Raw genomic sequence first — 11,812 nt, 5'->3', positions numbered from 1 at the left:
TCAATTTGTAGAAGTAAGGTTTCTTCATATTAAACTACATTACTTATTAACACTAAAATATAATCGATAATTATAATATAGCCAAAATAATCTTGGTGAGTTATTTATTTAAATCAAAACAATATTTATAACTCAATTAAAAATCATGTGTATTTTTTAAATTCGAATCACATATAAAATTTTTATAACACACTATATGATTTATACTCTCAAAAGTAACTTTTTAAAATTCTTCAATTTATCAAAAATAAATAAAGGTTTTAATTATCCATTAATATTATATAAAAGATTAAACCCTATTCTATAAAATTGTTCTTTATTTGAATAAAAAATGTTTAAACTTCCGTAAATTACGATTGGAAGATATCGAGGATCTGGGGCTACTTTTCAGAAGTTGTTATGAGCTTCTTGAGAGTTATTTTTGCTTATTGAAATTTGAATATGATGAGGAATCATATTAGAAGGAAGAAAAACTTAATAAAAATTGATTCTGTAAATACGCTTTTTTCGCATGGATCCTTTTGCAATTTAATCCATTCATTATTTGTTTAAATTGACAATAAATTACCAATTTTTATAATTATTTTCTATTATATTTTTATAAATAAATTAGTCGCAATAATATATATCAGTGACCTGCAAACTCTGCCTAGGTACACGGCCCGGGAGGTATAACAATTTTTTTAAAAAATCCGGGCCGGGCGGTATAAATGGTACTTCTGCAGGTCTCTGATATATATCATTTTTATATTAATAAAATATTAGCAGCTCAAAAGCGCCATGGAAAACTCAACCTTCCCCGGGTGTAGCTGATCCTTTCCCAAATATTATTTTCGGATAAATTAATATTGTTAAAAAAGTATAATTTTAAAAAATTATTTTTATGTATAGCATAAAAGTAAATAAATGGAATAAAATAAGATATTACTTATTCAATATTATCAAGTAGTTTTAATTTTATTGACGTTTGTGATTTAGGGTTTGCATGTCTCTCGGTCTCATTAAAAAATCTAAAATTTAGATTAAAAATAATTTGCTTAAAATTAATTTAATGAACTTGAATTACAATATATCTAAAAAAAATATGTCATTGATAAAATATTAACATAAAAAAAAATAAATAAAAAAAAAATCGGATGCCTTAGCCAAGGTCTTGTTAGGACTTTTTGGTAAAAATTAGGCGATCCTTAAGAAAACTGGCAATCAAAATTGCAATAAAAGGTTATTAGAAATTAGCAAAATAGAGAAAAATATTTATTAGTATCCAGCCCATTCCTCTGTTTGCATGGGTCTGAATGCAAACACTCACCTAACTTAATTTAAAAACAAATTTAAAAAATATAAATTATCAAATACAAAATATGTATAAAATAATAATATTTATATGAAGAACTTAAGATAACAAATTTGATCGAGGAACAATTATATCTATTTAGATTGCACTTCGAAACATTTTTAATTCCAGTCCATTAGAAACATTGAATTCTTGTAGAAGTTCTGACCAAGGACTAAGGATAATAAATGTAAGGTGCATACAATATAAATCTAGAAATATGTTTCGCATAAACGACATTATTTCTGATAATTTATGTACTTTTTCCTAATTAAATATATATCGTACATTTTGGATACAACGCTCCTTTTTAAGAACGTCTGGTAATTCTAATTAGAGATCTGCAAAAGTAGGCCCGGCCCGTACACGGCCCGAAATTCGGGTCGGGCCTTAAAACTTTTTAAAAATATATCTAAATTTATCAATTTTATGTTGAATTTTTTATGTAAAATAAAATTATGTTATTTATAGAAAGACGCCAAATAACATATATCGTTTATTTTGCGTAATTATAAAAATTAATTTCTATATTTAAATAAATTCGGGCGGGGCAAAACTTTATAAAAAATTTCGGGCCGGGTTGAAATATTAGGCCCGATGCAGATCACTAATTCTAATTATGTAATAAAAACAAATTATTATATAATCTCTTAATTTTACATATCAATTATTTTATTAATTAAATCATCTTCGTTATCCATTTACAGGTCTAACTGATTATAACTATATGATTAACATTTGGATTTTATCATCATGATATTATTTTTGTTCTTGTTAACAAATTTAAATTTAATGTTGTAACACAAGGAATCTCAAATAGCGGTGAAATTAACCATAAATGAGCAAGAAAAAATAAAATATATTTTTCAAAGTCTGCCTAAGTCTGAGTTATGGACTAGTTCATTATAGTGAAATGATCAAAAATAACATTTTTGACATAATTTTAAAAGTATTATAAGAGATTAAACAATATATTCTGTATTTTTAAAATGATCATTTTTTCGGATATTTAAAATGTTTTTATATTACATATATATTAAAGAGGGCACTTTTACCATTTTTGACATAATTCCAAAGGTATTATAAGAGATTAAACAATGATCATTTCTTTCGGATATTCAAAATATTTAAATATCTTAAAGGGAACACTTTTACTCTTTATGTTATAATATTAAAAATTATAGTAAATTTTATTGTACAACTATTTACAAATTATATATATTATGATGAAATATTTGCACGGAGGAAAAGAGAGAATTTTCACTAAATCGTAGGTTTTGAAATACATAATATAAAACTACCATCTATTCAAATGTAGGTTTAAAAACAAGTTATATATAATATTTAATATTAGGAGGTAAAAAAAACCTTTTGTTCTAGGAAAAATGAGTTATATAAATATTTAAAAAATGTTGTAAAAATTTTGATTTTTTGCCGTGTTGAATACTATTTTGACCATCAATTATGTAAGATAGTTCAAATACATCTATTAGCTTCAATTCATCAACGTGAAAAGGAATAATGCAGAGTTCTACAAAGTACGAATGATATGACGGAATGTCCAAATGCAAATTTTGGGAAAAAGTCTTCCGAGCCAAATTTTGGAGTCTTTTTAATTTATAAAAGTAACATAATAAAAAATGGAAAAGAAAGTTCGATTATTGTTTATAAATTTCATCTTTGTGATTTAGTTTAGCAATCTATGCATCATGCGCCGATACTTTCAATATAAACATCGATTCCCAAAATAACACCCTAATAAATTTTAATTTTATTAAACCTATATTAGGCCATGAAATTAATATTAAAAAAAAATTGATTTAAATATTTTTAAAGCGATAAGAGAGAAATAATGGGGTAAATATTCTATCCTATTTTTTATAAAACTTTTATTATTATTTTTATAAATAATTATAAATAAAGAAACCTGCAGACCCGGTCCTAAGCTAGACGAGCCTGGACATATTAAATTTTTTAAATACCTGGGCCGGGCTTAAATTTTAATTAAAAAATACCCGGGGTGGAACGTATTAAAACCAATTATTTTGCCATTAGTCATAAAAATAAATAAAATATATTTATAAAAGGGCTGGGTCAAAAAATTTGAAAAAAAAATCTGGGCCGGGCTATGCAAATGGCACCTTTGCAGGTCTCTGATAAATGATAAATAAATAATTAATTTATAGGGACATGAAACGGAACTTGAGAAATTATAGAAGGCAAAGGTAACAGAAACGATTATTTCATGATGTTCTAGAAGATAATATGAAAATTTTAATTAAATTTTTTATATAATTGTAAATTAATATTTTGTGGCGTATTCACATTCCAGCTTTATTCACATGACATAAATTTCATTGGTATCACATAGTGCTGTAAACATTTCAAAAAATCGAACGCGTTCGCGTTCAACGTTTATTAAACTATAATAATGGCAGGTTAAAAAAATTGAAATATGAAAAAAAGTTGATTATAAAATTCTTAAAAAATTCGGGTTAATATTAAATTTTTCAAATATATAAAAATAAAGTGTTTTTAAAATTGAATGAACGTTAAATTCGAACGCGTTCGTCATAAAAAAGGAACGCGTTCAGGTTCAAAGTTCGAAAAGGAACGCCGTTCACCATTTTTTCAAAAAAAACGAACTTCGTTCACAAACGCGTTCAACTCATCACATCAACTCTGCCCGAAATATTTGGGGCAGAGATAATTAGATGCAACGACAATTCAGCGTATGTCTATTTGCGTGTGCCAAATCGGCGTGATCATTTGATAGAGATAATTAAACGCAGCGGTAATTTGGGGACGCTGCAATTTGATGCAGTTTTAAATTTTTCTAAAATTAATATCATATAATAAATTGACTTCAATAAGATAATTTAGCAAGTTAGTGTTGAAAGGTGTTTTTTCGACGCTTAAAATTTATATTAACAAGATCATACAATTAATAACCTTTTAGAGAATGTCTTAATTAATACTTAGATATAATAATTGATCGATATTATAAATGGGTAAATAAAAAGTTTATATTAAAAATTAGATCTTTTAAGGAATGCGTTCCAGAATCTTCCGTAAATTTGAACAAATTTTTTAGGCAGGAAAATGCCTTTGTTCCGAGTCCTCACTTATATTCGCAATAAATTCTACATATAATTATAATATAAGTTAATTTTTTGGTTTTGATATTGACAGATTTATTGGTATTATTTAAAGTGGTATATCAGTGCATTTCTAATATGGATAGATTTTTTTTTAAGGATTATTTAAAAATTTCCCCATTTTACCATATAATAGGCCCATATCCGTTAACTTTTTTCCTGCATCTAGCGTTTAAACGCTATTAACAAAAATTTGAAATATATATTTTAAAACCCTTCTAAAAATTTAGGTCCACCATAGAATGAACATAAATTTCGGCTCAAATCCATCCTGTAAATTCTATCTTTATCGAGTGAAGTATTCAACGTTTGTTCCAACCAGTTTTTAACGGTATCGATCGTATTATTAACAATTAGATCGGGGATAACAAATTTAGAAGAAGCGGCGTCATATGGAATTGTTTCGAGGTGAATTGCTGTTTATAAATTTAATTAAAAGACTAAAACAAATGAACATTTATAGGATCAAGCAAATATATTTAATTTTTAATAAATACAATTTACTTATTTTTTGTAAAATGAGTGTGTATGATGATTGGATATTCATTATTCAATCAATTGCCCTTAAATTAAAAAATAAAGCAAGTAAGATGGTTAGATATAGTCCACATTTTACTATTAGTGCTATATACGTTACTTCAAAAAAGAAACGGGATACTCTGGATTTACAATTGCGCGAATTAGGGGCGAAACATGATATAAATGCCGCGAATTCAAGTTAATTGTAAATGCAGGGTTACTCATTACGTTTGAAAAAGAAATGCGTTTCGTTACGTAAAAAATGAATGCGCTTTATTTTATGTTAATATTGTAAAAGCTTATTAAATTGACTAAAACTTATCATATAAAAAAATATCAAAAATTTAATGGTAAATAAAAAAAATGTGTTGAGCTGGAAAAAAATAACTGAAAAAAAATTGTCACTATTTATGCCATATTTTTTATTAAATAAAATTAAAAATTTATATTTTTGATCTTTAAATAAATTAATTACAATAAGATGCATATAACGCAGGGTAGAGCCATGCAGATTCTATTTTTTTATTTTATGGCCAAGCTTAGCCCGTAATTTTTAATTAAAAAAATATAAATCTGAAGCATTTATATGAAATAAAAACAAAAATCATTAATTTATTTTCCCTCATATCGCAGAAATTCCTTGTGTTTTGAAAAATAAGAGAAAATATCATTTTTTAAAAATTTTTCAAGCCCAAGCCTGACCTTTTTTTAATTTTTTTAGACCCGAGCACAGCCCGTCTAGGAAATTATTTTAAACAGTTTATAATATAACTAGTGGATAGCCCGTCAAAAATGACGGGGAATGAGAATTTTATCCTTACTTTTATGATAGTTGTTACCTGTTATTTAAAAATAACCAATTTTTATTCTTTTTACCCCCTCCCCCCTCAGGCCAGGTTTAATCCATTAAAACCAAGTGTAAATACTATGGTTTAAGTCAAAATATATTTAAACATCTATATTATTTGTTAAATATTACTGATCACTTATGCCTAATATTTAATATTAAAAAAATTCCCAGCAAGGTACACCAATGAAAAATCATAATATATTTGGTAGTTGAGAACTGAAATAAAATATTTAAAATCATAATGAATTTAAAAATACAATCAGAATTAGATTTTCATGGCCTTGGTTTATGATCAGGCCGATCCCAGGCCTGAAAAAAAAATTGTTTTAGGCCAATGTCTAACTCATAGTTAATAATAAAAATTCCCAAGGGTTCAAGCTGATAATAATTTTGAAAAGTTTTCCCGAAGCCCAGGCATTTACAAAAATATTTTTCAAACCCAGCCCAACTTATAAAAATTTTATAAAGAAAATTTTCCCAAGCCTGGCCAACCCATAGTAATTTTCAAAATTTATTCCCAAGCCTGGAGATAGGTAAATCTCTAAAAATCATATTATTCTTTTTAACCCCACTTACTCCTACTTCAGGCCAACGCATTAAGACTAAGAGTGAATACTATTTTTTGAGTAAAAATATATTTTAACTTTTACTTAAGATCCATATAAATATTCTGTGTTAAATATTACACCTAAGCCTAATACCTAATATTAAAAATATTCCCAAGCCAGATCCAGACACTTGGGAAAATTTTCTCAAACCCACCAAAGACCATAATAATTTTGGTAATTGAGAACTGAAATAAAATATATAAAAAGTTATAATGCATTTAAAATTACAATCAGAATATGAAAGTTGCATGCGCCTTGGTTTTTTGATCAGGGCCATGTCTTCAAAAAAAATTTTCAAGCATCTAAGACCATAATAATTTTTAAAATTTTTTCCCAAACCAGGTCCAAGCCCAATAGTGAAAAATATTTCCCAAGCCCAGCAAAACCCATCATAATTTATTTTTTCCTTGGATCCAGAAAAAATAAAATGGCAACAAAAAAAAATGTACATATTAGACAGATTTAATTCGTATTATAAACCCCTTAAATCTGGGAAAATTTTTCAAAATAATTTATAATCAAATGAAGGGAAAATATCTGATTTACCCATCATTCTACTTGTTAGCTCCTGGTATTTATATGAAATTCATGAATACATATTAAAGTACCATGCCTTATAAAAATCAGTGAAAATATGTTCATCCTAATTTAAATTTTAAACAAACCACCACCCCACCAAATAACAAATGATTTATTACTTAAATACAAAATATAAAATTAAATTTAAGACATTGTTAATAAATTATAATAGAAAAAATAAAAAGATAAGTTAACAATAATAGTAGATTAACTTCAATCATAGTCAAATTATATATAAGTAAAACAAAAAGGTTATACATTTAATCAAAAATGTTATAATAAACATACATTCAACAATTATGAAGTGATAAGAAAATATACAAAACTATGGAATGCAAGTAGAAAGGCCAAATCTTCAGAAAAGAGAGGTATTCAGTTGAAAGTGCATGCATAACATGAAATATCTTATACGATAGCCAATATGGAAATAAATGGTAAAATTTTAAAAATATCAGCTATGCTAACGGCAATTGAGTTGTATTAAATAACGAAACCAAAATCTACTTCTATGATAATAATTCCATAGATTTACCAAGTTGCAAAATTAAAGACCTATGATATTTAATAAAAGTGATAATTCATAAAGCATGGTTTTTAATTTAATTCATCCATCATAAAATTAAGGAAAAAATTCTAATTATTTGTCAAACTTGATGATCTATCAGCTAGTAATCATATAAATGCAATTTTTTTTATATAAGGAAGGCACAAAGCACTCGATCCTATATTTAAATCGGCACAGCTCTACTATTTAGTCAATCATATATAGCCTAGTTTATTGATAAATTTTACAAAAATAACAGATCTTTGATACAATAAAATGAATGTGTGTTCAATTTATAACTCCTGAAACAGGTTATAAAATTGTTAGATAAATTTCACGAAAATTATCAAAAATGAAAAGGTTATTTATTTATATTTAGTTGGAACCTTTTCTTACTATTATATTAATCCTAACCTTATTAAAATAAAAATATAATCTTTTAGAATATTTTAGAGAAAAACACTTATATGCTAATTACGATATATAATATTACCTTCGTTTTCGTTAGAGTGGTCCAACTTCCATCCATTCTAAATTTTCAAAAAATAAATGAAAGTGTAAAAATTGGTTTAAAAAGGAACATGTTAAAAACATGATCGAGTCCCAGTGAAGGATGGTTATAACTTTATCAATATTATAAAACAATTTAGCTATTTACTAGTGCTGTAAACATTTCTAAGAAAATCGAATGCGTTCGCGTTCAACGTTCATTAAAAAAAATCGAACGCGTTCACGTTCACTTTCAAAAAAAGGAACGCGTTCACGCTCGTTCACATTCATAAACGCGTGGTTTGTTCAAAATTATATAGATTTTATTTAAATAAATGTCTTCATGTTAAAAAAATATATAGTTTTATTTTGATAATATAATTATAAATACAATATAATATAATATAGCGAATATTTTTATTTATAAAAAAATTTTCTTATTAATTTTTATAACAATTGTTTTTCAAAATTTCAGCTGATAGACTGGAACGCTAGGCATTTAATATGACATTGGCAGATGAGGGGATTGCGGTATTATACTTAATAAACAACTCTTTTAACGTGGGGAATTTATTAAAAACATTTATTGTTTTGTCTTTTGCTATAAAAAATCGAGATAAGTTATCCTTCCCCAATCCATCCTCTATTTCTAGAAATTAACAGTTCTTGCATTATCATAAAATATATGCAATTAATTTGATAGTGATAGGTTTAATACCTTTTATTAATCCCATTTAATACTACTTTTATAAATGGTTGACCATATTTTAGGCCACTAATTTTTTTTAATTTTAAAATAACTATCGTTATTGTTGGGGTCAAATAGCCCAAATGCATTTTTTCTTCAAATTTAATGATTTTAGTTAGTTATATTTATAAAATAAAAAATAATATTACAATAAAATGTCGCTTTAAATTGCAACTTAAAAATTTTGAAACTGATATACTTTTTATGCATATTTTAGATTTGGTAAGTATTGAATTAGTTCCTTCGATATAGGATGTTACTGTAAAATATTTATCATATTTGGGCCATGGTAATGTTAATTCATCTGATTTTAAATTTTCAGAATCAGATGATGAAAGAATATTATCCATGCTTATGCTAATCTATTAAATTAAAAAATACACAATAATATTCAAATAAACTATAATAATGGCGTGTTAAAAAATTGAAATATGAAAAAGGAAAAACAGTTGATTATAAAATATAAGACTTTTTTAAAAAAAAAATTCGGATTAATATTAAATTTTTCAAATAAATAAAAATAAGGTGTTTTTAAAATTGAACGTACGTTAAATTTGAATGCATTGGTCATAATAAAGGAACGCGTTCAGGTTTAAAGTTAGTCAAAAATAAAAGGGACGCCGTTCATTATTTTTTCAAAAAACGAACTTCGTTCACGAAAGACTGCTATTTTCTTAGCCAAGGTCAACTCGGATCGGTTATTTCAGGTTCCAAATTTTTATTTTTAAAACAAGTGATCTAAATTCAGATAAATTTCAAAAAGATAGTAAACTATATTTGCATTTTATATGCAATTATAGGCCGAGTCGTGGAGCAGTTTGAACCTATCTTGATAAATTTTTTATATTTGTCCTATTTTAAATATTATAAGTGGTTTAATTTTATTTAAATTAAATATAAGTTAAGAGCTGATGCGAACTAGGTAAGGTTATGTTTTTGTTAAATATGGCTCACAATCTAACCATCCATCAGCAAATGTTAATATTTAATTTATGATTATAGATTAAAAAAAGGATTTAACTATTAAAAAATGGTAACAAAAAATTTTAAAAAAGTTTACATTTTTTAAATCCGATATTTTTCGTAACCAATCCCTCGTTTTGTCCCGTAAATCTTCATCGATAATATGAGATGGTTTTGTATCATCAGATACCATTTTTTTTATTTGTTCGCATATATTCAACATCAGGAAGTTTTCATTACCCTCCTTGATGCAAAATTTATCTCCAATTCCAGAAATTAGAATATTTAGATATGTTAAAGCCTTTTCAGGACTAAGAGGAACATTTTGAGGATGAGTCGGAGAAAGGGAGGAATAGGATGTAATAAAAGCATGTAAAACTTTGTTCAGAGTAGATCTTATTATTGAATCCGAGAGGAGAGAATGTTGATAAAGTTGACATATAAAGCTGCAATTTTTTTTTGTTTAAATAAATAGAATGTTCAATTTATAAAACAGAATTTAGATATATAAATTAATAAGAAAAAAAAATATTCCTTATATTTTCTTTTGATATTTTCAAACTATGATTAAAATTTATGTAAAATATTTAATTTTGAAATAATAACATAAATCAAAATTAATATGTTTGTAGAGGGTAACTTTACAATTAAAGACGGTCAAATGTTGTTTTTGGACGGGGTTTTATCCTATCTTAGATTTGTCCTGAAAACTTTCTCAACTAATTATCTACTTAATTATTAAAACAAAATCGATTTGTGGTGAGCATATCATTTAAAAAACACAAAATATTTAAAATAATTTAAGGCGAAAATATTAACTGTAAATTTCCAAGTTTTTTGTGTTGATATTCGGTAGGAAGGTAATTTGTAAACTTTAATGAAAATAATAGATTCAATCGTTAGTAATAGGATAAATAATTTATAAAATTCAATGTGTTGCACTAATCGAGTTTATAAAAAAAAATGGAAATAAATTAAATTTAATTTTACAAAAATTAATGCAGTTTCGTTACGTTAAAAGTAATGCAAGTTACTTTTCAAAAAAATAACCTGTTAATCGTCGATTTCATTTTTTAAAAAAATGTAACACCATTTCCAATTAATGTCATTTAAAAAAAAATCAAATTTATATATTTTGTAATATTACTTCGTTTTCGAAATAATGCTGGACTTTGGAAAGTAATTCCATAACAACTTTTTGAGATAGAGTATGTGGTGATCTATTGTGTTTGTCTTTAGATTTTGTTCTGTCCAACATTTTTTGGCATAGCTTGGCATATATTTCCTTATATTTTCAGGAAAGATTTAATGATACTAAAAAAATATAAAAAATATCCATTTACATCACCATAAATTATTGATTTACACAACAGCAGTCAGACCTGTAGGGTAAAGGAAAAACTCTTATGTTAATTTAATTAGCCCAAGCTGGGCTTTAAAATAAGATTATAACCTGAACAGAACTTAATTTTTTTAAAATAAATTTAAATTATATCTAATAAGAAACACTTGACTATGATTTTAATATTCATACATTCGCTCCACCCCTTTTCTATTTCCATTTAAAACATATAAATACGTGCTAGATCTTAAAAAAAACTAAGGTCTGACCTCAAATGTTTTTTCTTATAAATTCGGACAGGGATTGAAAACGGGATTTTTTTAAAAACCAAGTCATTCCTCTTTTAAAATAAGTAAAAGATAAAATAAGCTATGGACATACGATTCTATTGTTGTTAAATGGCTTGATTTGAACCGATTTTTAAAAATGGCTTACTTAATATTTTAGCCAGAAAAAAAATATTGCATAAGCATAGAGATTTCACTAATAAATGACTAAAAGTTTGTGCCATCTATGAGGAAAGTCTTCAGGCTTGCGTAATATTTTTCTAGATAAAATATTGAGTAGCCGTTTTAAAAAATCGCTCAAATCGAGCCTTTAACAGCACCAATTAAATCATAATTTTAAGTCTATCACTAACCAGTAACCAAAGATATCACTTATTTTTGCCAATATCACT

The 11,812-nt window shown here is 25.8% G+C and overlaps 1 long non-coding RNA gene across 1 annotated transcript; it reads right to left on the bottom strand.

Annotated features, from left to right (window-relative positions):
* Nucleotides 1–4,756: 4,756 nt before the first annotated feature.
* Nucleotides 4,757–9,979, bottom strand: LOC135925706 (uncharacterized). The gene is made up of 3 exons (XR_010571715.1): nucleotides 9,889–9,979; nucleotides 8,085–8,121; nucleotides 4,757–4,907 (listed from the first exon to the last, which is right to left on the bottom strand). It is a non-coding gene; the product is annotated as an uncharacterized LOC135925706 (long non-coding RNA).
* Nucleotides 9,980–11,812: the final 1,833 nt, after the last annotated feature.

Source organism: Gordionus sp. m RMFG-2023, chromosome 3 (genome assembly GCF_954871325.1).
Source record: "Gordionus sp. m RMFG-2023 chromosome 3, tfGorSpeb1-WG-v2, whole genome shotgun sequence".
Classification (NCBI taxonomy): Eukaryota; Metazoa; Nematomorpha; class Gordioida; order Chordodea; family Parachordodidae; genus Gordionus; species Gordionus sp. m RMFG-2023.
Note: the sequence above shows the minus strand (reverse complement) of the source record. Positions and strands in the feature narration are given on the sequence as shown.